The sequence below is a fragment of the Amborella trichopoda genome, chromosome 13 (assembly GCF_054954075.1).
Source record: "Amborella trichopoda isolate Santa Cruz 75 chromosome 13, AtrichopodaSantaCruz75HAP2 v2.0, whole genome shotgun sequence".
Taxonomy (NCBI): domain Eukaryota; kingdom Viridiplantae; phylum Streptophyta; class Magnoliopsida; order Amborellales; family Amborellaceae; genus Amborella; species Amborella trichopoda.
The window spans coordinates 25,623,423-25,637,808 of NC_142348.1; the positions used below are offsets into that span (position 1 = coordinate 25,623,423).

The 14,386-nt window shown below is 43.0% G+C and overlaps 1 long non-coding RNA gene across 2 annotated transcripts in view; it reads left to right on the forward strand.

The window, feature by feature from the left end:
• Positions 1–3,687, forward strand: part of LOC148779132 (uncharacterized) — a 73,929-nt gene extending 70,242 nt beyond the window's left edge. The window contains exons 2-3 of one of the 2 annotated variants that reach the window (XR_016047657.1): positions 1,314–1,600; positions 3,244–3,687. This is a non-coding gene — a long non-coding RNA (uncharacterized LOC148779132). Of the gene's footprint in view, positions 1–1,284; positions 1,601–3,243 lie in introns of those variants that run through there. The other variant, XR_016047656.1, reaches the window with a different exon arrangement.
• Positions 3,688–14,386: the final 10,699 nt, after the last annotated feature.

Here is a 14,386-nt window from a genome sequence, read left to right on the forward strand (position 1 = left end):
TTGATTGTTTAAAGTTATAAGCCTATGCAAACCACACCCAATATATGAATTTGAAATTTAATCAAATTAAACTAATAGCAAGAAAAAATATATCAATCTAAATTACGCATAAGAAAAATAAGATTGCCACCTTTTACCATAAAAAAAAGGTGCCCCTCAAATATTCAATAGGAAAAAATGTTTTGGAGTTGGAAAACCTTCCAATTGATCATCCCGACCTCAAGATATATGAATATAAAGAAAAAAAATTCAAGTCCTAAAAATAATGCATATTGTAATAAGTTATTTAGACCATATATTTTCAAGATCTTCAAGTGCTTATAGATTTGCTCGATCTGCACTATTTTTAGAATTTAAAATTTCATAGTTAAAGTTGAACATAGATTTTCAAGCTATCATCAGTTTTCTGACATCAGAACTACATCTTCTAGAAAAATTCAAAGGTATTTCTTACTTATTTAGTATAAGGTGAGCACCTTATACAAACATTGCCTAGAAATAAATGGAAAATTTGTCAAACTAAACTACCCATAAGAGATAAACTATTTTTAGTATGTAATTGGCAACTAGAACTTTAGTTGATAAACTACTAAAGTTCCTATCTATATGCCAAGTTCCTAGTTTAATTAGCGTGGAGGTTTGAGGAATAGGGGTTGTCTCACCCAATAACATGAAGTGCAGTCCTCCATCGCACCTAGGGGTGGCAACCCATAGGAAAAAACAGTATGGGATTCAGACTTGACCGGACTTGAATTCTTTAAAGTTAGGCCCAAACCCAAAAATATAATATGGTATCCGACCGCACCCATAAATTAAAGGAAAAAGTTTATATAGAGCCGAGGCTCTCAACAATCGAATTTGAGCGTACCACAAAAATTTCACTAGAAGAGATTGTTTTGATGCCCAAATATCTTCAAATTGATCATCTTGACATCAAGATGTATGCAAATGAAAAAAAATGGATTTCAAGTTTGGGATATAGTGCATTTTGTAATGCATTTTTAGACCGTCAATTTTCAAAATTTTCAAGTTTCCTTAGATATATTGATTTTCATGATTTTTGAAGCTTTAAACTTTATAAATAATTATAAAAACATATTTTAAGTCTATCACAAAGATTTACAATATTGAAACCACATTTCTCGATACTATTTGAACGTAAGTTTTAATTTGATTGTTTAGAGCCTACGCTCTATATAAACCGCACCCTTAAAAAATTAAAATATCTATGTAATTAATTATATTTTAATGTATTTTATATATTGTAACCCAAAAATATTATTAGAACCTGACTAGCGGACCTGACCTGCTAGGTCTAATTTTTAGACTTGTACCGGAACCCGATATGGGTCTACGCCTCGGGTCCGGTCCATTGCCACGTCTCCACCCTGTGGAGAGCGGCGCTGCGGTCGTATGTATTTTTACCTCCACTTGCTGCTGACGTAGCAGAGAGAGAGAGCTTTCCATTTGGTTTTCCGGCAGACAGACAGAAAGAGAGAGAGGGATTCTGGGATTAGCAGACAGAGGTGAGGCTTTTATTGCTCAAAGAAGGCAACATCGAGGATCAGCCGAGTGAGTTGAATCTCGCTTTTTTCTCAAGGTAAATTTTCTTGTCATTAATCATTTATTGTTAATCTGTAGAAATGGTTTATTGGTGGGCTATTTTCCTTTTTTCTCATGGATGATTAATTCTGCATCCTTGTCTTTTTTGGAGATTTATGGGTTCTGTATCTAGGTTTTTTATTTTTTGTTATTTTATTTCCATGTGTGGAAGAGGATGGCTTTAATCATTCTGAACTGTAGATAGGCATAAATATTGACGATTTGTCTCACTTTATTTCCTATGGTTTCAATTTTCACTATCTTCAGTTGATTTGGGGGGTTTAGGGTTCGGCATTTTGGATTTGCTTTCAATGAAAAGTTAGGGTGAGGGCTTCTTAGCCCTTTCCATCACATTGTGGGTTCTGTCGATGGGCTTTCTCAAATTTTAGTTCCATGAAATAACCAAATGCCTTGATTATTTCTTCATGTCAATTGCTTTGTGGTCAGAAATCTGTATATTACACACATTTGCCATGCTATTGATCTTCCTCGTGCTGGAAGCACATGCGTCCTTTTGGCAGTGAATTGCAATTCATTATGTATTGCTTTATAGGAATTCTATACTTCTGTATAGGGTCCTGCTCTATTGTTAGTGTATTCATACATGCGCGTGCCATAAGATTGTCATCTATCTCTCTCTCTTTCTCTCACTCTGTCTTTATGTTCAAGTGATTGATTTCGTGTTGCTATTTCAAATGAGACAAACTTATCTTCTATAATGTATTGGTGTGGTGGCAAAATGGAATGGTTAGCTGAAATTTTTAAATATCTATTTCTTAAATAACTGGCATATGTTTGCGCTTGAAGGCTGTGCAGGCTGCTTGTGCATTGAGTGAAATTTTGGTATAAAGAAAATCAATTCTGTTTATTATTTATACAAATATTGGAAGCATCAAAGGGGGTTCACACTTTTATGAAATATCCAAGCACAATAAAGTATTCATTTAATCTATTTAAATGTTTGGTATTATATTGGATTAATGGAAGGAACCTTGTTTAATTCATCATCATTATAGTCTTTTCCCAATTAATTGGGGTTATCTACACGAATCCTAGTCCGTCATTCTGCTCTATTATCATCACAGCTTTTTTCCAACTATTTGGGATCCGCTACACAAATTCGGATTCGTCATTCTACTCTATCAACGGCTATAGCCTCAAGGAGGCTATTAGCCTTCATATCTTTTCTCACTATTTCCAACCATGTCTTTTTGGGTTTACGTCTTGTTCAAGCTTTCCACTTGAAGTAATTCGTATTTTCCAATAGGTGTTGTACACATGACCAGTCCACCTAAATCTACTTTTTATCATCTTATCACTTATTGGAGCCACACCTAAGTTATCCTCTAAAATGACCAATTCCTCTAAAATGGCCAATTCCTCTAAATTTAGCATGATGACAGCTTCTACGCAGCACCTTAAGGATGCCAATGAACTAATCTACTTTATGGAGACCTTCATCTTTGATTGTGATGGTAAAAGATATGTTTTTTTATTTATTTCTAATTAAATGCATGGGTCTTTTATGTGAAGTTTTATTTAGTTTAGTTTCTTTTTATTTGCTCCTGTTTACGTTTCTTCCTTTTTAGTTTGTGAATTTCTTTGTTTTTTGAGTTATTTGTGTATGTTTTGATGTTTCAGCTCTCAATTTGGATTGGAATTTCAAGTCGCATGATCGTGGCTTAAAACACGATCCATGGCTCGAAGTTGATATCAAATCGATCGCTATGTCGAGCCCTACAAGAAAACAATTATCTTTTAGATAAACTGGCACCAGAGCAACCTGGGATCATCCACGGAAGATCATGCACATTTTAGAACAGTGGCAGGGATTGTTTTGAAATTTCGTGAATTGTTTGATAGGGGCAAAATAGACATTTTGCACCTATTTTTGTAATTTATTTTAATTTAATTAAATTGCAATTATCATCAGTTGAGATAGTTTTGGGCATCCACCCATGTTTGGACCGAATTCTATAAGTACATGCTAAACCTAATTGTAAAAAGTCCTTCTTGAATTGTAAAAAGGCTGGCCTAATTCCCCCGGATACTTTCAATTGATCAATAAAGGTCACGATTTTATTTCGTGGCTGTCTTAGAGAGAGACAGCGGAGAGAGAAGAAAATGGTCGATACCCTTTAGTAAGGTGATTTTTTCTCCTCCTCTGGTCTCTTATCTCTATCTCTTTTCTCTCTCGTTTGTATCTCTTTTTTCCCTCCTTTCTATCTTCCTCTTTCCTCCTTTCTGTTTCTCTCTCTTACTTCTTTTCTCTTTTCTTTCTTCTTTTCTCGGCTTTTTCTCTTCTTCTCTGTGAACGCACACACAGCTGTGGCAGAGCCGTGCATATCATCTTCTTCCTTCTCTTTCTCTAATCCACACTGTGATGGAGGTGCTGTGTGTGTCCCATTCTCTTTCTTCTTCTTCTCGATGTTTCTTTCTGTTCCTCTCTAACTAAATGTGTATAACGATGGGCAGTGCCATGCACAAACTTATCTCCTCTCTCTATTTTCTCTATCTCACACACACCGCGATAGCAACACCGTGTGTGTTCTTTCTATCTTTTCTATCTCACACACACGGCGATGACAACATTATGTGCGTTTATACTCTCTCTTCTTCTCTATCTCACACACCAGGTGATGGCAACGCCATGTGCATTTTCTTCTCTCTTCTTCTTTATCTCAAACACACAGTGATGGCAATGGCAAGTGTATTTTCTTCTCTCTCTTCTTCTCTGTCTCACACACATGGCGATGGCAACGTCGTGTGCATTTTTTGCTCTCTCTTCTCTATCTCACACACACGGCAATGGCAACACCGTGTGCGTTTTCTTCTCTATCTCACACACACAGTGATGATAACGTCGTGTACGTTTTCTTCTCTCTTCTTCTCTATCTCAAACACACAATGATAACAACGTTGTGTGCGTTTTCTTCTATATCTCACACACATGGTGATGGCAAAGCCGCGTGCATTTTCTTCTCTCTTCTTCTTCTTTTCCTTTTCCTTCTTTTTTTATTCTCTCTCTTCTCTATCGTTCTCTCTATCTCTCTCTGTCTGAACATGTATGACAATGACAATGTCGTGTACGAATCTCTCTTTCAGTTTTCTTCTCTCTCCGACACCCACGGCGGTGGTAGTGCCGTGCGTACGTCTTTTCTCTCCTCTTTCCTTATTCTTCTTCTCTTTTTCCTAATCTCTTTCTCTCTCTTTCCTTCTTTCTCCTCCGACGTTTTCCCAATTTCTCTCCTCACTTTCTTTTGCCATCTCTTCTCTTCTTTCTTCTCTCTCTACTTTCCTTTCCGTTTCCTCTTTCTTAAAATCCTCTTCCCTCCTCCCTGTCTTTCTTGCCTTCACTCTGATTTCTTTTCTCTCTCCTCTCCAGTCGTGCACGGTGATGTTCATCATCGGGTATGACGTTCTCAGCCTTCCTTTATCTTTTAGAAATATGCGCAGTGAGCCGGGCCTTAACCAGAGTGGCGGGCTAAACCTCTATACACATTTCCCTTTTTTCCATGTGGTGCACGGCGATGCTCATCGTTGTGCATGACACTCATTTCTCTTCTTTCTCTCCTTTCTCTCTCTTCTTTCTCACTTTTCTTTCTCTCCTTTCTCTCTTTTCCTTTCTCTCTCTTCTTTCTTTCCCTTCTTTCTGTCTTCCTTTCTCTCTCTTCTTGCTCTCTCTTTCTTCTTTCTCTCTCCTTATTTCTCTCTCTTATTTCTCTCTCATCTTTCTTCTTCTTCTTTGCTCATTTGACCAAGGGACAAGTCTAGCACTGTCACGGTAGCATCGTCGTCGAGCACTATTACTATCGTGCTGATCTAAGTTACCATGCCCATCTTGCTGCCATGTCGAACTAGCCGATGTGCTAAGCTGGTTGGTGTTGGTGTTCTGGAGTCGAGTAATATTGCCGCCATGCCAGTCCGTGTTACCGTGTCTGTCTTGCTACCACATCAGGTCAATCATCATGCCAATCTAGCCACTGTGCTAAGCTAGTCACCCGAGCAATTGTCTCTTTCTTTTCTTCTTCTTATCTATTCTTCCTTCTCCCAACCCTCATCTCATCACTTCTTCTCTTTTCTCCTCTGAATGTGCACTCCTTGTGTACATTTGCCCAAAGACAAGGTAGGGTCCACTGGCCCACTTGTCTTGTAAAATTAACTATGTGTGTGTGATTGCAGACATAGGAGAATACATGCCAAGGGAGGCGATTCCGAACCAGTTGTAGAACTGGGGGGCTTTTTTCGTGATCTAAGAGGGCACCCACGCGAGCCAGCCTGAGTAAGTCCCGAACCGACCTTAAATTCCTCTCTTATCGGTTGGTATACCTGCCTTAGCTCTTGAGCAAGGTTCCCAAGAGAGCAATCTCAAAGCCCCGGGTTCCCCCGAAATCTGAGATGCATGCCGCCAGATCATCTAGATCCGGATGGTGAGATTGAGGCACATAACCACGCCCTTCTAGGAGTTGCGCCAAAGGTCCTCCCATATTTCGATGATGCCGTACACGAGCTAGAAGGGTGAAGAATAAGGGCCTTGCATGAGGAAGCAACTGTGCAACTGTTAGAGAGCTCGCAATTGCCCCCTTGGGAGTCCTCACTCATGCGCCATCGCAAACTGGTAGAAGCTCAATTGCAACAAAAGGATGCTGCAATCTCCCAGAGATCCAACCTTGCTGAGGAGGCCATTGCTCGCCACCATAAGGTGATCACCCTGAGGGTGGAGATATTACAGCTAATGCAAAAGCTTGACAAGATGGAGGAGGAGACTGCGGCTTCGGAAGCGAATGATATGGTGCTTTTCAATAATATTTTGACTCTCAAATACTCCTTGGAGGAAGGCACTGCCTTGATGGAGCATGCGGTTGAGATGGTGGCAGAGTTGAAGGGATGCATCGAACAGGCTAGCACATCAGCCGCAACATGTAAGGGAAAGATCAATGAAGTGATTGATCAATTTTGACAGTGTCATCTTATTTTCATTTCCTTGTAATATCTCCTCGCTTTTTGAATAAAATTCTTTTTTTTGCTTCAATGTGATGAGTGACTTTTTTCTTTTTATTTGCTTCTCTACACTCTTCCTCTTGCCCTTGTTCATTGTTTCTGGGCTGTGGAGGAATACCCTACACCGTGCTTTGCTTTATGACAAGTCGCTATGGCTTCAATGACCTTGAATGGGGTAGCAGTTGCATCTTCTCCTCTTAATGTTTGATTGAACAAGGGCTCACAGTTCATCGTTCTCATAATGTGATGAGCCTGATTGCTGTAAATAGTCCAATCAGGAGGAGCTTTGGCTTCTATTCGAGGTGCATTCACCTCAAGTCCATCGTAGCTCTTGGTCTCAGGCACACACTCCTTTTGGTGTTTTGAAGCGATACGCATCACCCCCAATTGGTTCTGGAGACTACGAACTTCGCTTCTTAACTCTGCCAGGAGATACTGCTTTTGAGGGCAAGAAGGTTGTCCTTTCCTTAACTATTCTTTTCCAATAGAATTAGGGAAATGCAAAACCTTTGGGGGTGGTTGATGTGTTAATTCTGCTTCCAAGAGTGCGATGGGGACATGCAGGACTTTCTGATGGACCGACGTGTAGGTGATCCTCGGAGCTGCTAACCTCCTTAATCTGGGAATTTTGTCCCCATGACCTCCTTAATCTCAGGAGTGACTTCTAGTTCATCTTTTTGCATAAGTGGCTCAATGCTGGCAGCAGAGTGGGAAACCTCATCTTCAGGGGAAGATTGAGTTTCCTCAAGGATGATGGGTGATGGCATACTGGGATGAATGAGAGTTAGTGGGAGAGTTTTGCTTGTCTTTCTTCCTCTTTAAACATGCTCACGAGTGTTCTCCCAATATCTTCGACATCTTCATGAGGCAAGGGTTCTGTCTTCCTTGCCGACTCCGGATCACCATCATTTGACTTTTGGGGTTACACTGAATCTGTGAAGTAGTACTTGGCAATAACATAGCGAGTTTTGGCTGCAGGAAACAGTCTTCTATCAGCATAGACTGTATATTGTCTCCCATCTCGACTATACTTGAAGCACTGATGCAATGTAGATGGAACCACCTCCTAATCAAGGAGCCACATGAGACTGAGAAGGATGTTGTAAGATGTGTTGGTGTCGATCACATGAAATTGGGCATAATCATTTAATTCACCAATCTTAAGACGAAGGTGGACGGTGCCAGTCAGCTTCTCTCCAGATTGGTTGAACCCCTGGACTATGATATGAGTTGGAGTGAGATCCTCAGACCCTAATCCCAAACGAGTGAGGATTCTCCTTGGGTTGAGGTTGACTGCTGACCCTCCATTCAACATAATTCGGTTGATGGAGCATGCATGTAACTCACCAGTCACAAAGAGAGGGCGGTTGTGAAATTTTTCTCTCAATTGTAAATCATCCTTTGAGAATGTGCTTGCCATCATCTGCTCAAGATTGATGGGTCCACCTCAATGGGTTCCACTTAGGTCACGTACACCTCTGGATTGGAGAGAGCCTGAACTAGAGCTATACGGTAATCCCTTGAGAGCATGAGTGCATCATAGATGCTGAGAAGGGCTGGAAGCTTCCTTAGGCACCTTATCACATAATACTTCACCTTTTCCTCGTCTGCCTTTTGTGCTCCCGGTCTTGCCATTGGTTTGGGTGGTATAATGGGTTGAGGAGCACGTTTATGTTGAGGAGGTCTATTTTGGGCTACTGGCTAGCTTAATTACGTAACCGGCTTGGTTTGGGTAGTCTGAGTGGATATTTGAGGTTGAGGCTTGGGAGATGGCTGGGTAGACCAGCGGCATCCCAGGGAATTGAAGGATGGGTAAATTGATTGAGGAATTTGGGCCAAGAAGGAGCCCAGCAAGTTGGAGGATGTGTAAATTGTGTGAGGTATTTTGGCAAGGGTGAAGTGGCAGACTAGGGAGCTTCGCGATAACTGGCTTTTGCGGTGGAGGTTGCAACATTTTTCCCAATCTCAGGCTCATTTTCCCCGTGCTAGGTGATGCTTTTGAGATTTACACCATGTGGCAAGCTTCCTGAGAATAGAAGCTCTGCACCCTTGATTCTCTCAGTCTCTGATCAAAATCAGGCTCAGGAGGCCACTGGGGTTTCTTTGACTTTGACTTCTTGTGCTTCCCGGTAAAAGAGGATGGCTCTGACTTAGCTCGAGTTGCTAAGGCATCAGCAATTGTTAAGAATCCAGCTGCTTAGACCAACGTCTTTTTCAGTCGTCTGTGGTTCTTCCTGCTTATATTGGTTCCTTCAAGCTCTATGTCAAGAGCCTCAAAGTCTGAACATTTCAAGGATGTACCTGCAAGAGACATAGAAGAGGAGGGATGGGAAGAAGAATAAGAGGAACAAGGAGAAGGGTCAGTAGGTGAGGGACTTTTAAGGCCGTTCCGCTCATTGGACTGATCTGGGCAGCTTTTTATGTCATCATTAGAACTGGAAGTGTGCATGGAGTCTTTTAGGTCTTTCCCTTGCTTCAACCGTTGGGGAGTGTTTTTAACGTCGTCACCCTCATTGGACGTGCCCCGCGTAAGAGATGACTCAGGGGTATCCTCTTGATGAGATGAAGGAATGAAGTCGGTGACTACCATGCTGAAGTCTTTTAAAGTCGGCAAGGGAGGAAGAGGCCTGAGGAATTCTGGCTCGACCGGTGGCTCAGGAACCTTGTTCTTCCGGTGAGTAGCCCTTGGTACTTGTCTTCTTCTAGTCACCTTTCGAGGTGCTTGGTCTGTCTTGCTAGGTTTATGAACATCCTTAGCTTCACGAATCGCTTCTCGTTTTAAAGACTTGAGCTTGTTGATGGACTTTCCATGGTTGGGAAGTCGAGGGTTCAGTAGGATCAGAGGCTCCATCATGGGAGTCTTGTATTGGAACACCCTCCTGGTGAAAGTATTGACTTGTGGGTGTTCAACATAAGCAATGTGACCTGCCTGGACTTTTTTCGAACGACAGCTTTGAACCCATAACATTCGTTCAGCTCATGGCCCCATATCTGATGGTACGGGCACTAGTGATTCTTGGTCCCCTGGGCAAGGTGTTTGGGCTGCGTTGCCGACTTAGGAGTGACGAGCCCTTGTTGGAGCATTGCTTTAAACAAGGCTAGAAGAGGGTCCAAATTATCATTTTCAGGATCTTGAGTCAAGGGGTCCTCTTGTACCAGTGGAGGAGATATTTGGGGATCTCTGTTTGGAACGTCACCAACTTTTTGGCCTCTCTACATTTTATTTGCTAATAGCTTGTGGAAGTCAGAGCATTCGCTCAGGTCAAGCCCCGATATCAGATGATATGGACATCAGAGACCCTTGGCGTGATGAGGCCTTCTTGAAGCATCATGGCAAACTAGACGTGAAGGATGCTAAGTGCCTCATCTTCCTCTTGAACAGTCATTGGATGGGACACTTCTGCTGCCCCGAATGCTTTCTTAAGTTCTTCGAGCTTGATCTGACCCTTTTGGATCAGAGCCTCGATGAGGTCTTTTAGTGTGTAACATTCTTCTGTGGAGCGGTTTACCATTCGATGATAAGCACAGTATCTTACATGCATATCGAGACCAGCTTGACCAAGGAACTTGCTCTCGGGCAGCTCAATCATGTTTTGTTCCAGCAATAGTCGGAGAAGTGCAAGAACCCATTCCTTTTCAAAAGGATAAACCTTGTTCTGATGTCTGGTCCAATAGTCATCTCGGTTAATGTTTACAAGTGGGGGTACCCAGTTGTATGACGACTGCTGTTTGCCTGTCTGAGTTGTTGTCTTTGTTGTGCTTACCCCTTTGAAGAGATTCAAAGTCTGAGAGGCAGCCTTCTTTGGATCACTGATGGTAACAGCTGCATTGATGATCCCTTTTTATTGGTTGCCCCGGGCGTAGGCCAGAGAAATATTGTTGCCCCGATTGTTTCCCAAGCTTGAGGATTGATGTTGTGACCCACCGTGATGGTGTGACAGACTCTCTATGCAAACTGACATAGAGATCAGCTCTGACATGGAGGTCGGGTTGGAGGCCTCGACATGCAGAGTGATCTCAGGTCGCAGGTTTCGTACACAGGTCTGAACTACTTCCTTCTCAAGCATGGGATTGGGATGGCGAGAGGCCAAATCTCTCCACCTTGCTATGAATTGATCTACGGTTTCATCAGGATCTTGAGTCAAGGTGAGAAGCTCGATGGTTTGAACCTCTCTCTCAACCTCATAGAAGCGTTGGTGGAATAGTTTCTCCATTTCCTCCCAAGTACGTACTGAGTTTGGGGGAAGTCGAGCATACCACTAAAAACCTTGGCCATCAAGAGTTTCAACGAACTGACGAAGTAGGAGCCTCCCATCAGCTGTTGCTTGGAAGTGAGCGATATGCTGGTGCGAGGATGTGGTACCATTGAACAGGGGAAACTTCCCTTTCTTGTAGTCTGAGGGAAACGACACCTGATCAATATATGAAGGGTATGGATTTTGATAAAGCGTTGTGCCCTGCATACTTGAGATCTGCTTGTTCTTTAGGCTATGAGTTACCATAGCATCGATGTCTGCCTGTGAGACGGGGTAAGGGACAAAATAGTCATGTGAGACAGAGGTAAGAGCCTGCCTTGGAGGTGCATCATCTAAGTGATGGGAGTTGACCTTATGGTTAGCCGAGTGTAGCGCGGCATCTATGCGATCAATCTTCTCCATCATTGCGTGCACCATGTCTTCGAATTTACTTATGCGCTTTTCCTGAGAGTCATTTGGTTCGTTTACAACCATTACGTTGACCGTTTCTCCAGGGAGGTCAGCCTTAGTTGCAGTTGAGGGCTTCCGAGCTTGAGGGGTCACACGTGGCAAATCGGTCAGCAAGGGGTCAGCATGCCTCGACTGGACTCGAGTCTTATATATGGACCGTGTGAGGACCGGTTCTTGACAGTCTTGGGACCGTGTGAGGACCGGTTCTTGACAGTCTTGGGATCGTGGTTTGGGGAACTTATTCCCCAGGGAAGTTCGCGAATGCGGGGATCGAAAAATCCCCGATTCGAATAAACGGGTTAAAGAACCCAGAAGCCATGTGGTGTGTGAAAATAGAAAAACAAAGGAGAAACTAGACAAACAAGGATGATCCGAAGAGCGGGTATTAAGTCCCTAGTGGAGTCGCCAAGCTGATTAGATGCCTCGATCTCGCCCTTCGGATCCAGATGATCTGGCAGCACGCTTCTCAAGTTTTGGGGGAACCCGAGACTTTGACATCGCTCTCTTAGGAATCTTATTCAGGAGCAAGGATATGTATATCAACGGATGAGAGAGGAATTTAAGGTGGGTTTGGGACTTACTCGGGCTGGCTCGTGTGGGCACCCTTTTAGATCACGAAGAAAGCCAGTCCTACAACTGGTTCGGAATCGCCTCCCTTGACTTGTATTCTCCTGTTTTTACAATCACACAACATGGTTAATTTTACATGATAAGTGAGCCAAGGGACCCCACCTTTTCTTTGAGTGAATGTGCACAAGGCGTGCACATTCAAAGGAGAAAAGAGAAGAAATGATGAGATGAGGGTTGGGAGAAGGAAGAAGAGAGAAGGAAGAAGCAAAGAAAGAGACATTTGACCGGATGACTAGCTTAGCACAGTGGCAAGATTGGCATGATGATTGACCTGATGTGGTAGCAATATGGGCACAGTAACAAGATCGACACGACGACAATACTACTCGACGATAGAATACCAACACTGACCAGCCTGACACAACGGGTAGTTCGACGTGGCAGCAAGATGGGCATGGTAACTTAGACCGGCATGGTGGTAGTACTGCTCGACAGCGAGACTACCGTGATAATGCTAGACTTGTTCCTTGGTCAAATGAGAGGGGAAGAAGAAGAAGAAAGACAAAGAAGAGAAATAAGAAGAGAGAAAAGAAGAGAGAAGAGTGGTTAGGTGCCTTGATCTCTCCCTCCGGATCCTTTTGGGATCGGGCAGCACACGTCTCGGGTTTCTAAGGAGGACTTGGGACGTTTTTTAGATCGCTCTCTAGAGAACCTCATTCGTAGACGGGGGCAGGTGTTACCAATCGGCGAGAGAGGAATTTAAAGGTGGGACTAGCTAGATACGATGGTCAGTCTGTCGTGGCAATAACAGGGGCCAAGTAACCTTGGCACAACAACATTACGACTAGACGACAGGACTACCATGAGAGGCTAATCTCAATCACTCTTAGTCGAACTAAGGAGTAGTAAAATTAAAGCTATAAGGAGAGAATAAGAAGAGAATACGGGAAAGAAAGGAGGGAGAAGGAAGGAAGAGAAGAGTATGAAAGATGAGAGATTAAAGAGGAGAGAGGGAAAGAAGGTGCAGTCGGGGTTAAGCATTGCCAACTGTGTTTAGAAGGAAGAGAGAGAAAACCAGTCGGTGCTAGGCTTCACTGACTAACAGAAGAAGAGAGAGAAAACCAATCGATACTAGGTCTTACTGACTGATAGACGAAGATGGAGAAAACCAGTCGGTGCTAGGTCTCACCGACTGATAGGGGAAGAGAGAGAAATTTAGTCGGCGTTAGGTCATGCCGGTTGACAAGGGAAGGGAGAGAAAATCAGTCAGCGCTAGGTCTCGTCGACTGACAGGGAAAGGAGAGAAAATCAATCGGTGCTAGGTCTCGTCGACTGACAGAAGGAGAAAGAGAAGACTAGTAGGTGCTAGGCTTCATTGACTGATAGAAGAAGAGAGAGAAAATCAGTCAATGTTAGGTTTCATCGATTAATAGAAAAGGAAAGAGAAGACCAACCGACATTAGGTTTCAACGACTGATAGAAGAGGAGAGAGAAGACCAATCGGTGCTAGGTTTCATCGACTGATAGAAGTGGAGAGAGAAGACCAGTCAGTGCTAGGCTTTACCAACTTATAGACGAAAGGAGAGAGAAAACCAGTTGATGCTAGTTTTCACCGACTGACAGAGGAAGGAGAGAGCTGAAGAGAAAGAAAACCAGTCGGCGTTAGGCTTCACTGATTAACAAGAGAGGAGAGAGAAAATTAGTCGGTGTTAGGTTTCACTGGTTGACAGAAGAGGAGAGAGAAGACCAGTCAGCGTCAGACTTCATCGACTGAAGTATAGAAGGAGAGAGAAAATCAGTTGGTGCTAAGTTTTGTCGACTAATAGAGGAAGGAGAGAGCAGAAGAGAGAGAAGATCAGTCAGCTCTAGGCTTCATAGATTGACAGAAGATGAGAGAGAGGACCAGTCGGCACTAGGTTTCACTGATTGATAGACAGAAGGAGAGAGAAAATCAATAAGTGCTAGGTTTTACCGACTGACAAAGGAATGAGCGAACAAAAGAGAGAGAAGATCAGTTTGTGCCAGGCTTCATCGACTGACAGGAGAGGAGAGAGAAAACTAGACGGTATTAGGTTTCACCGACTGATAGAAGAGGAAAGAGAAGATCAGTCAGTACTAGGCTTCGTCGACTGACAGATAGAAGGAGAGAGAAAATCGTTCGATGTTAGGTTTCACCTACTAACAGAGGAAGAAGAGAGCAGAAGAGAGAGAAGATCAGTTGACACTAGGCTTCATCGAATGACAGATAGAAGGAGAGAGAAAACTAGTCTGCGTTAGGTTTCGTTGATTGACAGAGGAAGGAAAAACCAACCGGGGCTAAGCCTCGTCAGTTGTGACAAAAGGAGAAAACCAATCGGCGCTGGGCCTCGTTGTTTGCATTAGAAGAGGAAAATGGAGATAGAGATGAGAAGAGAGGAGGAGAGAAAACGAGATAGAGATCGAGATGAGATGAGAGGAGAGAGAAAGAGGGGAGGAGAGAGAAAGAGAGGAGGAAAGAGAAAGAGGGA